The sequence below is a fragment of the Eumetopias jubatus genome, unplaced genomic scaffold (genome assembly GCF_037043125.1).
Source record: "Eumetopias jubatus isolate StellerSeaLion01/CBP00866 unplaced genomic scaffold, mEumJub1_p1.0 scaffold_2, whole genome shotgun sequence".
NCBI classification, from domain to species: Eukaryota; Metazoa; Chordata; class Mammalia; order Carnivora; family Otariidae; genus Eumetopias; species Eumetopias jubatus.
In genome coordinates this window covers 132,690,316-132,711,296 of record NW_028274808.1, presented here as the reverse complement: position 1 = coordinate 132,711,296, position 20,981 = coordinate 132,690,316, and the positions used below count along the sequence as shown (strand labels likewise).

General features: G+C 37.7%; 1 protein-coding gene across 9 annotated transcripts in view; it reads left to right on the top strand.

The window, feature by feature from the left end:
• Positions 1 to 2,492: 2,492 nt before the first annotated feature.
• Positions 2,493 to 20,981, top strand: part of PTPN13 (protein tyrosine phosphatase non-receptor type 13) — a 204,168-nt gene continuing 185,679 nt past the window's right edge. For all 9 annotated transcript variants that reach the window (XM_028124191.2, XM_028124189.2, XM_088021120.1 and 6 more), the window contains exon 1: positions 2,493 to 2,948. The gene's annotated coding sequence lies outside the window, so the exon portion shown is untranslated. The remainder of the gene's footprint in view (positions 2,949 to 20,981) is intronic.

The window sequence follows — 20,981 nt, the reverse complement described above, 5'->3', positions numbered from 1 at the left end:
CCCGGCTCCACGGGAAGCCTGCTTCTCCCTCTCCCACTCCCCCTCATTGGGTTCCCTCTCTCACTGTGTCTCTCTCTGTCAAATAAATACAATCTTTAAATATATATATATATATTTAAATTATCTATCCTAAATTCTTTAAAAGTTTTCATTAATGATGTTGGATTTTACAAAATCCTTTTCATTATCAGTTCAAACACTCATACAGATTTTTTTTCTTCCTTGACTTATTAATATAGTCAACCAAATGAATAAGTTTTCTATTACTGAATCATTCTTATATACCTGGCATAACTCTTCTTAATTTTGCCATGGCATTTGTAACATAGTTCTGGGGTCTACATGTATCTTAAGTATTTTAATTTTACATTATATCCAAAAGGAGATTAATTTGTAGATTTCTCTTTTGTGTACTCTTTACACTCTTTATCAGGTTTTGGTATCGTAGCCATTTATTTTAAAACCAGCCTTTTACCTCCTACAGAACAGAAGGATTACTGGTGAAAAAGCCCTGAGGGCAACCACTTGAAATGGCCTTAAGGGGGGTGGGGAACAAGGCTCACAACACTGGTTTGTCTACTTTTGAGAAAATTTGCAACACTATACTCTTCATACTTTCTTGAATTTGTAAGCTATTCCAAGTATTATGGATTTGCTTTTCTTTCTAATAAATATATGAACTTTCTTTCAATGACAATGACCTTAGCACTGTTATACATGAACCAGAACACTTAAAAACTGCTATTTCAGAAAATGGGGGAAGGACTGGGGAAAGGGCTCTAATCCTTCACTTCTGTCTCTAGTCCAACTAGGCTGGTCTTCTCACTGTTACTATCACCACTCTATTCCTGTTGTTGCACTTTGGCTGAATGTTGTTTCCTTCGTTTGTCTTTCCTCATGGTGCTTCATTCATCCCACTATCTACTCTTCTTCAAAGCCCAGCTTAAATTCCCCTGCTCCTTAATATGACTAATTCAGCCCATTCAACCGACCACATACTTTCATCTGCTACTGTACTCAAAGTTTGGCTGCACATTCTAGCCATAATCTCAAATTGTTTCAAGAATGCTACTTTTCTTTCTTAGGCGCTGTGGTTAGCTCCCTGAGGGCAAGGACCTTATCTTAAAATTTTGCTGTGCATTTTCCATTGTATTTAGTGCTGTGAGTAATTACATTCAGTGCATACTTGCAAGGCATATTTGACTAAACACATCCATCACAGCTATTCATTTAGTAAATGAGATAATGAAAAGTCAAGTGCTCGCCAAAGGTAAATCATTACTATTAATTCCCTCATTCATCATACATGTACAGCAGCCTCAGGGGCTAGGGAACCTAGGATTGCAGTTTTAATTTCACCTCAGATCTCTCCATTTTGGAGCCAGCCGTGAAGTTTAGATTCACCTAGGGCTCAACACTATCAGCCCAGGACTACGTTTACCCCCAGGCCCCCTATCCAGAGTGGACCAGGTTACCTTATCCGAGAATAAACCCAAACTGTTGAAACTCAAATGACAAGATACTGTTTGCTCATGAATTCAGGAAGACTTTCTTGTTAATTGTTGAAACCCAAATCTTTTTGTCTGCAGGAGGGGTATAGCTGCTAGGACATAACTGCCAAGTGGCAATGTGTAGTCCTATATAGAAAAATGAATATTCTTTATTTTATTCGATTACGTCGAACCTTGTACTTAATTTTTTTAACTTTAGGATTATCTTAGTTTCAGAGGAATTTTAACAGAAGAATTTACATACTTTTTCAAAAATATTGAGTATTTGAGTTTCCCCTTGGGCATATGGGGTTGACGAAGTGCTGCCAGCACACCTTTGAAGATCACTTTACAACTGTGGGAAAACTCACCGAACTGTTTCCGTTGACCCCGCTATTTCCAAGTTGCTATATTGCTGCAGGGAGCTGGCACAGCCCTGCTCTTTCTCTCTTCCCTCTTCTCCTCACCCTTTCAAAGCCCAAATCCGCCCGGTGAGACTATGGAAACAAGGCTGGAGGCCAGGGAGGGCAAGGGGGGAGGGGTTATTTAGAGTCACAGGGGAAGAGCAAGCAGTTAGACATTTTTCACTCTCCCTCACACTCCCTAGGGCCATAAAGTTCTGTTTCTGAAGTTGGAAGCGTGGGGGCGGTCGGCCGCGTTTTCAACTTGGCCTAAAATTAGGAGTCCACACTGCAGGGGAGAGGAACTTCGCTGCCTCACGACCGACCTGAGCGTCGGGTTAGCCGGAACACTAAAAGCCAGGCCCTAGGCACCAGTTGTCATGGGAACCGGGGCGCTAGTCTCCCCGGCGACCTCGTCCCTAGGGAGGGGGCGGAACTAGAGGCCGGGAGGGCCAATGGGGCGGAGGGGAGCGGCCGGTCGCGGATCGCTCTCCTCCTAGAGCCCGGGAAGGCTTTTGAGTGACAGGAACGGGGGCGGGGCCGGCGCGGGCGGCTGAGGTGGAGCCGGCGTTGTGCTAGTAGCTTCGGCGGCGGTGGTGCGGCTAGGCTCACACACCATGATCACGGCCCCTAGAGACCGCCTTGCTGGCGCGCGGCACTCCCTAGCTCCCTGGTCCGCCTCAGCGCCCTCGGCAGCACTCGGAGCCGGCTGCAGGAGTTGAGCCGCCCCTCGCCAGAGGGTTTTGGCGAAGCTCCGGGAGGCGCGCGGAGCACAGGAGGGCGGAGAGGGTACTCCAGCGCTCGGGGGTCAGGCGGTCGGCTGGGTCGCGGCTGGAGGGGCGTTTCCGAGGCGTGGAGGAGGAGGAGATGCTGCTCCTCTTCTCCCCCTCCCCAGGCTCCTTCTTCAGCTCCTTCGGCCCACGCCCGCAGCCGCTTGGCGGGGAAGAGGTGGTGGCTCTCGGCGCCCCAGGCTGCTGCCGGCGGCCCGCCCCGACGCCGCGTCGGCTCAGCCCTCGCCTCGCGCTCCAGTAGCCGGACCGGGTCTCCGGACGAGCGGGTAAGGACGAAGGGAAGCCCTGGGCTCTGGTAGGATATGCGGTAGTGCGAAACAAAGTACACCAGCGCTCCCTGTCCTCTCCCAGCTTTTGCTCTAGCCCCTGAAACCAACTCCTCTGTTGCCCTGGTGGGGAAGGAACTTTTCTTTGGTTTTCGTGGTGAGGTGGCTGGAGTGGGGAAGGATGAGATGAAATTTCATTGTGAATTAGGTAGATCCACCTTCTCCGCGGAGGAAAGCCGGGTTCTTGAGACTGAAACCCCAGAGGGAGGGTAAGAGATTGCCAGGTAGTAGGGAGTGACATCGCCCCATCCTGCTAGTACAGCTCTGCGCTGTGCGTATTGTGGGAAGGGATCCCGGAGTCTGTTTCTAATTTCTGTAAATGACTGTGGACATGGTGTGGTTAGAGGCCGCCCAGAAGAATGTGTATATGTAAGGGCTCAGGGAAGAGGGGGTGGGAAGGAAGAGGGGCAGAGGGAGAGACACTGCCTGATGCAAGCTCTTTTATTGCTTTTCTTATCCCTGCCTCAGTTAAATCCCCCACCCCCACCCCGCCTTTGCTCACTGCTGGATTCTGAGTACAGAAAGTTGGAAAGCTAAAGTTTGCTAAAGTCGAGTAAGTTCTTACAAAGTTTAATTGCCCTATGTTGTGAATATATTGGAGAAGGGTGGGATGGGGAGAAATACTACGACTAAAATAGATTTGTAGCAATACAGTTTTCATTGGCCTTATACATACATGATTGACACCTCCACACACTTCCAACTAATCTCTTCGACAGCCTTGTGTTATGTTCGTTTAATTGCATCTTTGAAACAACAAACGCGGTGACTTCATAGGGAGCTGCCTGGAGCTGAGTTTACCTCTCAGAAAATGGGGCAATCGGGTTTGTTTTCAAGGCGGGGACCTAAACAAAATGTAGGACACCTGATCTGCGGAATGAAGGGCACTGGTAACTAATTAGCAAGACTTAAAAGTTCACATCTGTAGAGTTTTACTGAAGGATGGGAAAATAAATAAAAGTCGCTGTATTATGAAACAAGTGTTGGTATTTTCCCAAATTCGTGATGACTGGGTTAGCAGGATCACAGTGAAAACTTCCATCATGCTCACTGGTTGCTTTTGGTGGTGCTTTGATAAACATTATTTCTCCTTTTAATATCATCAGTATTTTTTATTACGTCTATGCTTTTATTGATTCAGTAAATTCATACAGAGGCGAACTAGCTGCTTTTTTAACCAATCCTAAATTTATTATACTTTTCCATAATAACATTGTGTTCTAACTTTGATGTTCTAGAGGCTTTGTGGGAGTATGTGTGGGGGAGAAGGTAGGATGGAAGCTGGAATTAAGGTTAGAAAAATATCTATGGGTAGTTATTAAGAAAAGATTAATTTGTAGTGACTTTCATTTTACAATTAGAGAATTATGACTTTTACCATTATTTAGGTCTGTCTTTTGAATTTACATTTGTGCCACCAAAATGTTTACTTCATGTAAAGCTCCTTAGTTTTTGGAGGGTGATTACTAGCATCCAAAAATATTTATAAATAATTTTTCATGTCACACAAATACACAAACTGTTAAAACCAATGTCAGTTTAAAGGATGAATTTTGGCGCTGTAATACGGATTAAAAGTTGTAGAACTTACATTATCTTTTCCTGGAGGCCTGCCTCCAATGCAGGAAGTGAGTGTGAGAATTGGCTAATCATTTGTTTCTGTGCAGATAATAGGTATCATTTTAAAAAAATGGAGTTTATGTCTTCTTTATTATTAAGAAAAAACAGGTCTAATCCTTGCTTTGTTCCACTTTTAATAGGCTAAGGATTGGATGGGGGAGCATTGTAGCTTCTCTTGTCAGTTGAGTATATTTTTTTCCAGCTCATCAAATTGCCCAGCCTCAAACATACGGGGGAAGGGTAGGACTACTGGGGATGAGCTACCGCTGCTGCTTCCCTTTTTTTTGACAAGAGTTTGTAATTTTTAAATAAATTATGAAACATTTTTTGTAGTATAATTAAATAGTAATTAATACCATTTGAAATTGAAAAGAAACACTACAATACACTAAGCCAGTGCATTTATGAGTTAATCCTGTCAATGTATTCTTATTTTGGAATATGCTTTGGGAGAAGTCTGTGCCATTAATTAGAACAGTGAGCTGAAGGTATTCTTTAGTGCCTCTGATGTAACTAAATGTGACTCATTTGTGTTAATGTCACTTTACAGGGTAGAGGCCTGAAAAAGAAAAGATACTGAGTCTCAGGATAGAAGGATTAGTGCTGATAGGTAGGGGAGTGGGGGTCTGTTGCTCTGGATTTACCTTTTTTTTTTTTCTGAGAACCTTTCTCCCCTAATTTGAAAATTAAGATGGGTTGAACAACTAAGGAACTGAAATTTTTAAAGATTTCTTTTAATGAGTAAGTTAAAGTTCTGCACTCAGTGTAAATATATCAAAACTACGGTCTGCAAAGTGCTCTGTGAGGAGTTCCAACAATCCTTTAAGTGGAGGGGGTAAAATGAAAAAGTCTTTAAAACCCCTATCTTCCTGTTTAGTGTCAGGCAGCTGTGAGTAAGCATCTTGTTCTATCCTGTCCGAAGAATGTGTGACTATACCTAATAGCTTATGAGGCAGTAGGAGACCAATTGTTTAAGTTCTTAGGATAAAAGGCAGCTACTCCTAAATGGTCTAGTGTAGCGGCTGGTGTAGATTTGAACCACAGACAAACCTGTTTTTTCCCAGGGTTTGCTATCAGATACCTGGATAATGCCGAACAGGGACTGGTTAAGCACCTGTTTTAGTATGTTTGCCTTATCCTGTGCTCCACCACTGAATCCTGCTTTTTCTTTCTTTTTTTTGTTTGATTCCAGTGTGAAAATTTACTGAAACAAACTTCCCCAGAGAGAATCCTTCTGCTGTAGAGTGTGGACTTTACTGTTTGACAAACATGTGTCCAATCCTAGGGAATATCTTTAAATCTACTTTCCACATCTGTAAATAATAATATATACCTCCCAAGATATGTTGAGGATGAAATTAAATAATATACATGAAATTGGCAAAGGCAAGTTGACACTCAATATTTAGTTTGTCCTTCCTTTCTAATCTCTTTTACATAATTGAATAACATTCAGTGATAATAAAAATTTATGATTGGGGGCGCCTGAGTGGCTCAGTCGATTGATCATCTGCCTTCGGCTCGGGTCATGATCCCAGGGCCCTGGGATCGAGCCCCGCATCGGGCTCCCTGCTCAGCGGAGAGCCTGCTTCTCACTCTCCCTGCCATTCTGACTATCTGTGCTCTCTATCTCTCTGTCAAATAAATAAATAAAATCTTTTTTTAAATATATGATTGTATAACCCATATCACTTCTGAATGTTTAGAATGTGTAGCTAATATTTAGCCCTCAGGTGTTTTGACTTGAATTTGGGTTGTCAAAGGCCCTCTTTGCCTTCCAGCAAAGGAATGTCTTTAGTTGCATACTGCATCTATGCTTAAGAAACAGTTTCTCATTTTCTTTCTAGTTTAGTAATACTCAACTCTGGCTCTATGTTAGAATCTCCAGGGTAGCTTTAAAAAGCTTTTATGCCCAGGACTCAACCCAAACCAATTAAACCAAAAGCTTGGGGGGATGAGACCCAGGCATCCATATTTTTGGAAGCTCCCTAAGACAATTACAACTTGGAGCCAACTTGTGAACCAATATTCTAGTCCTCTCTAGAAAATGAATATAGAAAATTTGTCCCCACAAATGCAGCAACATTTTTATATTGTGTCATGGTCCTTTCGTCTTCATTAAGTCATAATTAAAAAAAATTTTTTTTTCAGAAGTATCTATGTATATGCCCATTTACAAGACTTTTACTATTTGAATCAGAATTTAAGGTACGACTATTTCCCTCTACTTCTTTTAGTGCTGCACTGTCCATTGTTGTAGTCCAGATACATGTGGCTAAGTTTACATTAATTTAATTAAGTGAAATTTAAGATTCAATTTCTTATTCCCACTAACCGTATTTGAAGTGCTCAGTAGCTACTTGTGGCTAGTAGCTGCTGTATCGGACAGCTCAGATATAGAACATTTCTATAAATCATAAAATTCTGTATTAACTGAAGGATTTTTAAAAACTTTTAATTTTTTACTGTAGTATAGTTGATATACTACCTAGAGGTTTTGAAATTTATATTCCATTTTCTCATCTGAAGTGGGTGTATATTCATTTCCCTTAGACTTATAATTTAAAATATATTTCTTATAGTTTTTTTAAAAGATTTTATTTAATTTTCGACAGAGAGAGATAGCGAGAGCAGGAACACAAGCAGGGGGAGTGGGAGAGGGAGAAGCAGGCTTCCTGCAGAGCAGGGAGCCCAATGTGGGGCTCCATCCCAGGACCCTGGGATCACGACCTGAGCAGAAGGCAGATGCCCAACGACTGAGCCACCCAGGTGCCCCTATAGTTTTTTTTTCTAATGTGGAGAAATACCACATATTTGATGCTTATATTACATCTTTCCTCAATCTGCTATACCTAGTTGTAAGGTTTTTCTTTTCAAAGTTAACTGAGACAAAGTTAACTGAGAGGTGGAACTTCAGTGTGCTTTATTTGTATCAGTATGCCCTGAATCTAACCAATGGCTTAATTGCCCTTGTGTACTCCAACAGTTTCAAGTTGGGAAATAGAGAAAGTCATCATTTCAATTCAAGTGTTGGAATTTGATTCAAGGTTTTTCTATCTGGTGAAGGTGTTTTTGTTTTTTGTTTGTTTTTCTTTTAGTTATAGAAACTCTTAGTTGTCATATGATATGATTAAATTTCCCAACAGAAAACCATCATATTAGTTTTAACATGAACATACAGATACATGAGAGACTTTATTCTTTCCCACAAGGGAAAGCATCCCCTTCAACAAAGAATGAGGTTCCTAAACAATTTGAGGTGGTTGGAAGCTAACACTATGTCATGAATTTTATTGGTGTTTACCACTTGTTAACTACTGATGCATAGCTTAGAAGAAACTATGATGTGTGTAGTCCATCTCATTTTTATGCCACCCCCCCCAAACACCTAAAATAATCAGTTTTCTTTATTGGTTTAGTGTGTTCTGAGTAGACATGGAAACAAATCATTTTCAATTAAAAGTATTTTTTTTTCTATTGGTAGATGGTACATTTCTTTTTATATAAACACATGCTTTGTTTACCTACTCGGATCAGACAAGTTGCATCCAGGATAATGAGAATTATTTTGTTGAAAGGATGCCTGATGGAATGTTTTGTATACAATATTGTTTTCATGTTTTGAAGCTTTTCCACTTAGCTCTAACGTAGTCTGTGGAAGAAAAATGAAACTTTCTTGTTGAATGACTTAAGCTTAGAATGATTATGTAATTTGAGAATGTGGTAGAAATATTCAAAGTTGGTGTTTTTTGTTTGTTTCTTTTTGGGGTTTTTTGGAAGAAAGAGCCTGGGAATTTTTTAAAATTAGGGAACGCTTTTAAGAAACTTAGTTTCTCTCAGCACTGCTAAGTATTACTTAATGTACTTTTTCTGTAATTTTTAAAATAAACATTTAAATTATTAAGAGATGATTATTTTAGGTGTTAGTGTAGTCAGATATCTCTTCTAGAGAACATTATGTAATTCAGTTTTGAAGTAAAAAAAATCAGTATTTTGGTACAGGAATTTCCCTCATTGTAAGGTTTTGATTTATTCCCTCCTCAGTGTCTTTCATATTCTTGACTTGTGCTGAGATGTAATTTTATGGAATTATTTGAACATAGTATAATTCATCCTTCACACAATCTGCTTTAATTTTATTCTGATGCTAGTATCTATACTTAAGGTATAAGTGTCAGGCAGTATTTCAAATATAACATAGCTCGATTTTCTAAGTATTATGTGAAAATCTACCAAAGCTAAAATAGCTGTACTTCATGAAAGCTAGAATAGATGTTTTGTTAAAACAAAAAACAAAACAAAACCCTGATAGTTAAAGATATAATATAATAGAAAACTTAGTTCAGGAATGATCAATTGTGAAACTAAGAGAGATAAAACTATTGTAGATATGTATCATTCAGTTGAGCTCAATCAGAACTTCGAAATTCTGGCACTGTTTTGAGGTTTATATAAATGAATAGCAAAAAGGAAATGTGTTATTACATAGTACCCAGCAATACTGGTAACTTCAGTTATAATCCAAGTCAGCATACCCTGCAACACTCATATGATACAATTCTTACACTTAACAATGAAAAATCTAGACTGTATTCTCCATTATTAAAATTTAATAGGAATTTCCTTAATCTTTAAATAAAATAAAATATTTTAATGTGGCCACGTAATATATCATACTCATTGTGTAACTGAAGACCATACTTTGACGAGTTATGTTTTTAAGTAAGATTGCATCTGAATCTTTCTCAGTGTTTGTTAGTACATCAAGACTTCTAACTTCAAAGGAATTTTAAGATTGTATTGAGATACTAAGATTTAATTGAAAAATGAGTGATACTATTCTTCCACCTAAATGGATACTAAAGAATCACTGTTGGTGAGCCAAGCTAGCTGAGTGTTTCTCTAGTAGCTGTATTGATGAATCAGGACCAATCTAACCACATTCTGATGCACAGCTCCCTTTCTAATTGTTCTTACATTGAATTCCTCTTATCTGCCAGAACCTCTGCGAGGCACAGAAGGGACACATTTCTAAGACAGCAGATAAGTGGAATAATCTATGGCCACATAACTTTAATTACTTGAATTCATGCCAACTAAGTTCATCTATTGACAGGATATATTGACATAGAACAGCTGTGAAGATAAAATTAAACAGCATGTAAAATTGCCTTGTAAAACTTTGCAAACACGTGTATCTATCTGAGTGTATATGAATTGTTTTTAGATGGCAGCTGTGCATGGTACTGACCACTCCTGCTTGATTTAGAGAGACAGAATAGCTTGGTATTTAGAGCATAGACTCTGGAGCTAGTCTGGGTTTTGATTTCTTTCTTTTTTTTTAAGATTTTATTTATTTATGTGACAGAGAGAGGGAGAGAGCACAGCAGGGGAGGCAGTAAAAGGAGAGGGAGGAGCAGGCAGGGAGCCTGATGCTGGGGGTGGGGGGTAGATCTTGATCCCAGAACCCTGGGATCATGACCTGAGCCGAAGGCAGACGCTTAACCATCTGAGCCACCAAGGCACCCCTGAGTTTTGATTTCTGAATATGATTTAGTTTGTGTAAGTTTCTTAACCTCACTGTACTTTAATTTCCTTATCTGCAAAATGAAGATAATGATCAGGCCTCTTATGGGATTTTTTAAGAACCAAATGAGTTGTTAATACATATAAGCACTTAGAGCAGTGCCTAATGCAAACTAAGTATTTAATAAATACTAGCTATTATTATTTTTGGTATACTCTGATTTATAAGAGGTTTATTTTGTTTGTTTTAACACTGGGTAAAGGTAGTACATGAACTTAAATGTGCTTTTTTGTTTCAGTTTATGGCACTACTTTGTTCCTTGGGTTACATGTTTCTTCCACTTATTACCTGAACTTATATGATGTGTGCCTGATTTTTATACACTTAATGGAACTTGTAAAAATAAATGTCATTCTCTTCAAACTCTTCATTTTTAGAACATTACAAGTCCTGTTTGGAGTTACTTTTAGAACATATAGCATGTTTTTTTGAATCTCCTTTTTGGTGCCAGACCTATTTGAGAGTAGGTTTGATTCAATTAAATAATAGATTTGTTACTGTTTTAGAAAGGTGAGTGTTTAAGGAGTATAATTTGAATTAAAATGAAAAATGCTTATAAAGTAAAAGGAGTGATTTTTAAAATGTGGCTCTAAATGTAATTAAAAAAGAGAGTCCCAGAAATGTTCCTGATATTATGTTTGAAGACAAGGTTATGTATCCTTCTAAAGTATCTATTTTGAAAGATAACACTCTCGGATATATAAATCCTAGTGTATTTAAATGTACATGTTCACAAACTCACAAACACAGCTAATACCTAATATTTGTAAATTTTATGTTGCTGTGCTCCTGGGAGTGTTGTATAGCATAAACTAAAATTGTTTAGAATATATTTTTGGGCACTCTTCCCTAACTAATACTGTGAACACGTTTAGAATCTTTAATATGCTAATAATCTTATTAATCTCCCAGATGACATATATATATAATTTTTCATTTATTTGTCAATAATTATAGAATTCATAGTACATCTCTTAGCATCTCATAATAGGAGCACTGATTTGAGAAATGCTACATGCAATATTCTTTGTGCTTGCCCTATCCAAGACTAATGCAATGAATTATTTTGCTTTTTCCAGTAGAAATTGCATAGGATTGCTAGTACAAGAGACCTAAATAGTGTACAAGGTACAATGGCCTAAAGAAGGTAGGGATTTATTTTTCTCTAACATATCACAAAATCCAAGCATAATACTCCAGATCAAGTATGGCAGTTTCAAGACATGGTAGTGAACTCAGACATCTTTTTTCTTTTCTATCTCCTTGATGGATGGCTTTCATCCTCAGAATGGCCTGTGGTCAAAAAATGACTGCCAGCATTCTGTTCAAAATGTGTTGTCTTTCTAGGCAGGCAGAATATAGAAGAAATGGAGAAAATGGCAGAAAAAGGTGTGCCTTCCGAATGAGTCAGATCCTTTCAAAAAGTTTTCTTGAAAGGCTTACCTAGTGACTTCTGTTTATACTGGCCACCCCTACTTGCAATGGAAGCTGGGAATTCTAGTTTTTTCTGGATACTTGGCTATTCCAAAACTAATTAAGAAGAACAGATATTGGGGGTTCAGTTATTGTTTTTGGCAGAGTTCCTAACATCTGATTTCCATTTGTTTCCAGTTTAGTGGATTTTTGTTGTAGTATGCATAAATTATAGACCATATGCTGGGTTTTGGGGATGGAAGGGAGCTTGGTTTTATTGACTTGCCACTTGATATTTAACATATAAATAATGCTAATTAAAGTGCCTTAACCTAGAGGATATTTGAGAAACTGGATTTACTCTCTTCAGGCTGGATCATGGCCATTAAGATTATTTGGTACTTTTATACTTTGTATTGTTTGATATTTAATTCCTTGTAATAATATGTCTTCACACAATTTTTAGTATTTGACCTACCCTTGACATTTTAAATTGAGTTATTGTTGATCTTTAGCAAAACAAAGTTAATGTATTTATATTCATTTTTAAGTGTTTAGCTTTTGTGAAAACTATAGCTAGGTGGTGTTATGATTTATTTATTCATATTCAGACATAAATTAGGAAGTAGAGTGTAGTAGAAAGAACACAGAGTTTTTTGGGTTTTTTTTAAGATTTTATTTATTTATTTTGACAGAGAGAGGGAGAGGGAACACAGCAGGGGGGAGTGGGAGAGGGAGAAGCAGGCTTCCTGCCAAGCAGAGAGCCCTATGTGTGGCTCGATCCCAGGACTCTGGGATCACGACCTGAGCTGAAGGCAGATGCCTAACGACTGAGCCACCCAGGCGCCCCAAGAACACAGAGTTTAAATTTAGATAGTCTTTGGTTTGCATTTAGCTCTTTCCGTAATTAGAGTCATTGGATAAGAAATTTAATCTTGGGTCTGATCTGTAAAATGGAAATAGTAATACCTACCTCATAAGGTTTTCTGAATTTTATTTGAGTTATTACACATACAAAATGATTGGGTCCATTGATTCAGTTTACAAGTATTCTTTACCTTTCACTTCCCTCTTCAGCTTTGTGTATATTGGGGGAAATAGCAGCCAGAAATATGATTAATAATCATAAGACAAAAGTGTGGTTTATCTCTTTATCACACAAATTTTAGCCTCTCTGGTATACATTGTCTTGATTAGGTCATTAACTGTGCCTTGGTTATCAGTTTGTTTTTTATGTAAGATGTTTTTATTTATTATTGCTATTGATTTTTAAAGATTTATTTACTTATTTTAGAGAGAGAGCGGAAGAGGGAGATTAGAATCTCAAGCAGATGCTGCACTAAGCGTGGAGCCTGGGCGGGGCTTGATCTCACAACCCGAGATCACTATCTGAGCCAAACCCAAGAGTTGGGTGCCTAACTGATTGCCCCACCCAGGTGCCCCTATATAAGATATTTTAGATATGGTAGCTACATATAGGTCATGTTAAGACTAAAATGGTTGACATTTTAAAGGAAATAAAGTGAGCAAATCTGTCATATCCCTTTGGATATGTGAAAAATACGGAAATTGGTAGAAAAAAATACCCACAGGATTGTTTGACTACAGTTAAAATAGCAACAATTAGAAATGTTTTATAAGTAATATAAATTTATTTTTGTCTTGAATGTCTTGGTTTTTGTCTAAACAAATTATATAGCTGTAAAGTATTTGACGACTCTGTTGAGAATTTTTTTCTGTATTTTGAGAAATACTGAAAAATAAAAGGAAAATAGTTCCTACCAAAAAAAACTTAAAATCTAGGTTAAAATAAAATGCAGACAGGAAACCATTAGATATTAGAAAACAATGAATAAGTACAATAACACTTGAAAGAAGAAGGTGTGCCTTGATTCAATCAGGATTCACTTGGGGGCTAGAGCGAGACACTGTTTTGAAGACATTATTAAAGAATGAGCATGGTGTATCAACAGAATAAAAGATTTTAGTGAGTGAATTTAGGAGAGAGGAGGTGTTTAAAACGTGCTGAAGTGACGGTTGGGTGTCTGCCTTCGGCTCAGGTCATGATCCCAGGGTCCTGGGATCGAGCCCCACATTGGGCTCCCTGCTCAGCGGGGAGCCTGCTTCTCCCTCTGCCTGCCGCTCCGCCTGCTTGTGCTCTCTCTCTGTCAAATAAATAAAATCTTTAAAAATAAATAAATAAATAGATAAAAATAAAAGGTGCTGAAGGTGTCATGTGAGAGTGAGAAAAGTATTGGGACTGGGAAGGAAATGTCTAAAGAGTAAAAGAACTAGGAAAGTCTAATGTTAAAGAAAGTGCGTTAGGAGGGTCTGTCAGGGAGTACATGACCAATGGTGCCAGATGTCACAGGGAACCAAAGAAGGATGACTGAAGAAAAGTAGAAGAAAAAGAATGGTATGATCAGTTGGATATTATTACCTTCATAAGAAGCATTTTACTATACTGATAAAGAGGGGAATAGGAAGAAAATCGAAATGGAGGATAGCATTTTGTGGCAAAACAGATGAGGTTTTTTTTTTTTTAAGATTTATTTATTTGTCGGAGAGGGGGAGAGAGAGGGGGCACAAGTGGGGGGAGTGGCAGGCAGAGGGAGAGGGAGAAGCAGGCTCCCTGCTGAGCAAGGACCCTGGGATCATGACCTGAGCCGAAGGCAGCTGCTTAACCGACTGAGCCACCTGCATGTTCCAAAACAGATGAGATTTGGATGATCTAGGAGATTTCATAGGTCAGAAAAAAATTTATTTTTAAGACTGAAGATGGTGAAAGGACAAATTCTGTAAGAAATGATTTAAAATTCCTTTTGTGAGGCTCTGGATGGGGAGGAAAGAGCCCCTGGTAGAATTGTCAGCATTAGTCATAAGGAAAGCAACTTTTCTGTAAGGTTGAAGGGAAGGCTATGAAAATAGATGTGGGCCTATTGATGCATAGAAATGAAAACAAGGTTGTGTAGGAGAATCCACACTTAATGCTCTTATCTTCAGAAAGTGCTGTCATAAGGGGCAAGATTACCTGCTTTTAAGTATGATTTGTGTAGTGGTGAAGAATTGGAAGTTTGAGGAGAGAAGTAGAGGTTAGATAGAGATCGTCATCACTGGGAAAGTAATGGGAGATTGATGAAGGATTTATAGGCCTTATCAGTTTAAAGTTGAATAATTTGAACAGTGATGGCCTAAATCCATTTCTGCAGAAAATGGAAAGTAAGTTTAAGGATAATTGCAGTCTGTGATGGTCAAATAGAATATGAAGTCTAGAATAACAAGGAAACATCACTGCGACTGGGAGGATTGGGTCAAATGAGAAGTAATTTTTCTCAGTTCTTACTGAGCTACGTCAGCTATTTTTTTTTTTTTTGAGATTTTATTTATTTATTTGATAGAGACCCAGCGAGAGAGGGAACACAAGCAGGGGGAGTGGAAGAGGGAGAAGCGGGCTTCCCGCCCAGCAGGGAGCCCGATGCAGGGCTCTATCCCAGGACCCTGGGATCATGACCTGAGCCGAAGGCAGACGCTGAACGACTGAGCCACCCAGGCGCTCCATACGTCAGCTATTGATTGAAAGATATTTATCATTTGTTGCTATCTGCCACTTTAACAAGACAAGCTGACAAAGGATCTTGACAATGTTTGATGTTCACTTGAAAATGCTTTGTAAATTAGTTACTGCATGGTTCACTTAATCTGAGATTGGGAATTATATTTAAAATGAGCCATCTAAGCTATAAATTTGGAAAAGGTGTTTAAAATAAAAATCTCATCCTGTTGTTTAATGTTCTGCTATAGTAGGGTTGTTTATTTGCCACTAGTGTGACTTTCCTGTCAGCTTTTATACTTAATTATTATGATTATAGTTATCTGTAGGATTCAAAATTTAAAATTAATTGGAAATGTTGTCTGCAAATTGCTTTTGCTACAAGATTTTTTTCAATCCTCTTCTTAGAAGTTAGCATTATACTTGAAAGATAGCAACTCTAAAATGTTTTGAAATAAACCCTTCTTTCCATTTTTAATTCAGATAAATGTTTTATCTGCTATATCAAGTGTGATGTAGGAAGTATAATTTAAAAATATATTCAGTATTTTACCAACTCAGGACTTGCTTTATTCTTTAATTTCTGAAACAATATAATACTAAACCTCTTGGCTATTTACACATAGTTGATTGATTGCCTAAAGTCATCTAGTTGATTGTTAAGTAATAAGAAAATTCCGTGTAGGCCTCTAAAAATAATGTCTTAGACGGCCAAATTAATCCTTTACGATTAATTGTCATCATCTTGATTAATAAAGTGTACATAAGGGGCATCTGTGTGGCTCAGTCGGTTAGATGGCTGCCTTTGGTTCAGGTCATGATCTTGGGGTCCTGGGATCAAGCCCTGCATCAGGCGCCCCGCTCAGCCTGGAGCCTGCTTCTCCTTTTCCCTTGGCCACCACCCCCCTCACCGCCCCCCCCCCCCCGGCTTGTGCTCTCTGGCTCTATCTCTCTGTCAAATAAATAAATAAAATCTTTTTTTTTTTTTTAAAGATTTTATTATTTTTGTCAGAGAGAGAGAGCACAAGCAGGGGGAACGGCAGGCAGAGCAGGTAGAGGGAGAAGCAGGCGCTCTGCCAAGCAAGGAGCGCGATGCGGACTCGATCCCAGGATCATGACCTGAGCTGAAGGCAGATTCTTAACCGACTGAGCCACCCAGACATCCCAAATAAATCTTAAAAAAATAATAAGGTGTACATAATGGTGCACTTTCCTTTTCTACTGCTTTTTGTATTACCAAATAGCTATAAGGAAAATAAAAACTAGGAGAGTTAATGTTACTCTAGCTTATAAATTACTCCTAGTTCACTTAGCATCCTTTTAAATATATTTGACCTTTAATCATGTGAAAAGACTTAAGAATTTTTTGTCTGAAGAAAAATAGTTTCTCTTTTCTTTTAAAGATTTTATTTATTTATGTGAGAGAGCACAAGCAGTGGGGAGAGGAAGAAGCAGACTCCCAGCTGAGCCAGGAGCCCGACACGGGGCTTGATCCCAGGACCTTGAGTTCATGACCTGAGCCCAAGGCAGAGGCTTAACTGATTGAGCCACCCAGGCGCCCCAAGAAGAGAAATCATTTCAGTGGTGTATGGTATAAACAGTGAAATTCATTTCTTATGATTCCATTAAAACTATTATTCAACCTTTATTTTGACAATTACCATTTTAGACTGAACAGTATTTTAAAAATTATGTAATGTAGCAGTTTGTAAATATGCATCTGTGCCATCATAATCTGTAGATTAAGCCAGTAATTTATATACAGACCAACATATATTTATGATGTCTTTGAGGCCACGAAAACATTGAACACTGGAAACAGTTAAATGATACGATGCTGTTTGTGTATTTACTATGTGCTAGACACTATTTTAAGAATACACATAGGATATTATTTATTTTTACAATAGTCCTGTAAGGTGGATGCTATTATTCTTTTTCAGTTACAGATGAGAAAACTAAGGCTTAGAGAGACTTAATGAGTGGTCGTAGGTGAACAGGGGGCTAGTCGGTAGTGGAACAGGGGTTTGGAGTCTGTTTGACTCCAGAGTTAATGATCTTAACCATAGCTTCTCATGTGAGTAGTATGTTTTAAAATGAACAGTATCAAGGAGAGGCAAGAAATTACCTCACTTTGCATAGAAAATGTATAAGAGAACTCCATAGTCTATGTTGGAATCTAAATTTATGAAATTGTTCATGAGCTTTTCAACAGTCTTTCTTGGAATGGTAGTATATTTTCCTTTCAGTTGTTTTTTCCCCTCAAGGTCTTCTTCTAACCTGTGGTCTTCATAGCAATCATGTACCTGTAAACTGTTGAGTAAAGTAAAGGTAATAAAGTGTCATTTTTGAAAATTGTTTAAAAATGTTTAAATGCTCATCACAGCATTATTTGTAATGGTAGAAAATTGGAAACAATATAAGTAACCGACAGAGGAAGGATGAATTATTCTAAAGCCTTACAATGGAATTTTGTGATCCTCAAAAATTAGGTTAAAAAGAGGTTGTTTATAACATGGAAATATGTTAAATAGAGAAAAGGTAAAACTTAGTAAAGCATTACTGTAACCATAGTTTTTATTTTGCTTTATTTTTTGTGAAAATGTTAATTTTTTTCTTACATAATTAGAGAATATGCATTGCTTATTAAATGAAAACAGAAGTTAGTCTTATATATTTAAAATTATTAGGGGCGCCTGGGTGGCTCAGTCATTGGGCATCTGCCTTCGGCTCAGGTCATGATCCCAGGGTCCTGGGATCGAGCCCCACATCAGGCTCCCTGCTCGACGGGAAGCCTGCTTCTCCCTCTCCCACTCCCCCTGCTTGTGTTCCTGCTCGCTCTCTCTCTCTCTCTCTCTCTCTGTCAAACAAATAAATAAAATTTTTAAAAATAAATAAAAATAAAATTATTAAAAATTGTCCTAAAACATATTTAACATAATAAATCTTTAATAATAGACTGATCTAAAATATCTTTTTTGAGATATAGATAGTTTTATTTATTTTCGTGTTTTTTAAGGTTTTTATTTAGATTCCAGGTAGTTAACATATAGTGTTGTATTAGTTTCAGAGGTACAATACAGTGATTCAGCACTTCATACAACACCCCCGGTGCTTGTCCCAAGTACACTCCTTAATCCCAGTCACCCATCCAGCCCATCCCCCACCCACCTCCACTCTGGTAAGCATGCGTTTGTTCTCTATAATTAAGAGTCTGTTTCTTGGTTTGCCTCTCTCTTTTTTTCCCCCTTCACTCATTTTTTTGTTACTTAAATTCCACATATGAGTGAAATCATATGTTGTCTTTCTCTGACTTACTTCGCTTAGCATTATACTCAAGCTCCATCCATGTTGTTGCAAATGGCCAGAGTTTATTCTTTTTTTTATGGCTGAATAATATTCTGCTGTGTGTGTGTGTGTGTGTGTGTGTGTGTGTGTGTGTGTGTGTGTGTGTGTGTGAGAGAGAGAGAGAGAGAGAGAGAGAGAGAGAGAGAGAGTCCCACATCTTCTTTATTCATTGATCAGTTGATGGACACGGGCTCCTTCCATAATTTGGCTATTGTAGATAATGCTGCTAATAAACATCAGAGTGCATGTATCCCTTTGAATTAATATTTTTGTATTCTTTGGGTAAATACAAAAAGAATACAAATATGAAAACTTTAATTTTAGAAAAGACCAGAAAGAAACAAAAATGTTCTAAATGGTGATATGTAAGGGAAAACCAACCTGTTTTAGGAGTTGAAAGTTTAGATTTTGAAGAGCTCATGACATACAGAATTTTTCTGTTGAGAAACATTATATTTTACATGAAGTTTTTTTTTTTTAAATACAGAGAGGCTTATTTATTATAATACATTGAATTCTCTTAGTGCTTTAGACAACTAGAAGATGTACTTTGAGGCAGGGTTATTGTTTTACAAGGATGTTTAGATAATGTAATACACACATTTATAAAGTGTCCTGCTTAGTGTAGTAAAAAGTTTTAATTCCTCAAAGTAGCCTTAAGATGGCTACTACTGTTACCTTCGTTTTTACAGGTAAGGAAACTGAGGTAGATTTGCCCAAAGTAATAAGACAGTTAAATGGGAGAGCCAGCCTTATGAATCTAGTCAGTCTGGTCCCTTAAGCCTGTTTACATTTTAATAGTGAGACTCATTTATAACTTTTAGTTCAGGGTTAGAAGTAATGATCTTACTGAGGTATGGTCATGAAGAATACTTTGCACCAGCTCTCCCTTCCATTCTTAATGCACTTAAAAATTGTCCTTTGGTTTGGTTGACAGCTGTTATTTACAGAGCCCCCAAACTGTTGGTGACTGCTAACAAAGTTTCGTTTCTTCTCCTTTGAATCAGCTCTTTCAGTAGGCCTGCATGCTTTGTATGTGGTGATGTAAAAAGTATCTGATAGGAGAACACCAAAAGTTTCTAAGATTTAGTTTATTGTGTGGTTTTAAAATTCATTCAAAATATAATTGGTTGGCACTTACGCTTATTTAGAGAAGTGGAATTTGCATCCTAAAGTTTTTTGAGACATAAAGTCACTTATTAATCCTCTCCTTTAACTGTCGTCGCATATTTTTTCTTTTTACTTTTTTTTTTTAACTTAAGAGTTGTGTACTGTTCTCGTGCAAATAGTTTCAGTGAGCATGTAGTTCTCTTGTTAAGTAAACAGTTTTATTGCCCTATGAAGGAGATGAGCTGTGTAGACTTCAGTTTAATTATAGCAGATAAAGATTGCTTTTTTATTTTTAAGAATAGGTAAAACATATAAATTGTACAAGATTGAAAGGTACAAAGATTGAAAAGTAAGTCATCTTTCTGTTCCTATCTCCAGGTCTTCCCTGGAGTGCTCTTCTGTAGCCTTCATTTTCAGTAATGTCTCCAAAGCCAGGAGGAAACATTAACGAATGATGTGCCAAACTGATGTTTTAGTCCTTCTTAATGTGAAACATGTACCAATGTAATATGCTAAAAATTTCTTTGCTTTTGAAAAGAATTTTTACAAAGTTTTCCTCTTTTATATAATAGTATGCTTCATTTTACTGCTTTTCTTTTTTTCCATTTAGTCAAACATTTCTCACACTGCTTTTCTTTTTTTCCATTTAGTCAAACATTTCTCACACTTTTGACCTGTTAATCCCCATTCCTTTATTAGTAGTTAAAAATCTGTTATAGTAAAAGCAAACTTGAATGTCTTATCACTAATAATACGATTTTGTTTAAGTTGAAAATTTTCTTTTAACTGACGTTGACAAATAATGGGTACAGCTGAAGTTGGATCATTTTACAGTTGGAAGGGGTACTTAGACCCCTATTGCAGTTCTCTTATAAAGCACTAAGGTGCAAAGAAACCCCAATATATAGAAATTTTTGGTGTACAGAAATTTGCTGTATAGCACCTTTTTTAAAAACATGCTTGGAAACTGGAAAACAGTTTTCTTTGTTGAAGCATGAATACTGAAAACTAAATACAGAGTTACTTTTATTATCTACCTAAAGTTTACATTTTTTTCCTGTTTAAGTAGAGTGTATTGTGAGAAAAAGTGTGCCAGAGTATAATTTCCTAATAACATTGTTTTAACTTTCTGTAATTATGCTTCCTTTTTTGTGTACCTTCTGAAATATAGCCAGAAGGCAGGGTAGATTGTGGCTTCCAAATGTGAGCTGTATCTGAATTACCTGTGAATTTGTTAAAAATAAATATTTTGGGATACCTCCTAGATCACCAGGAATCTATAGTTTAAAAATGTGCCCCAGGTGCAGCTGCAGCCTTCCTACAATTAGTAGAAAATAAGTACTCT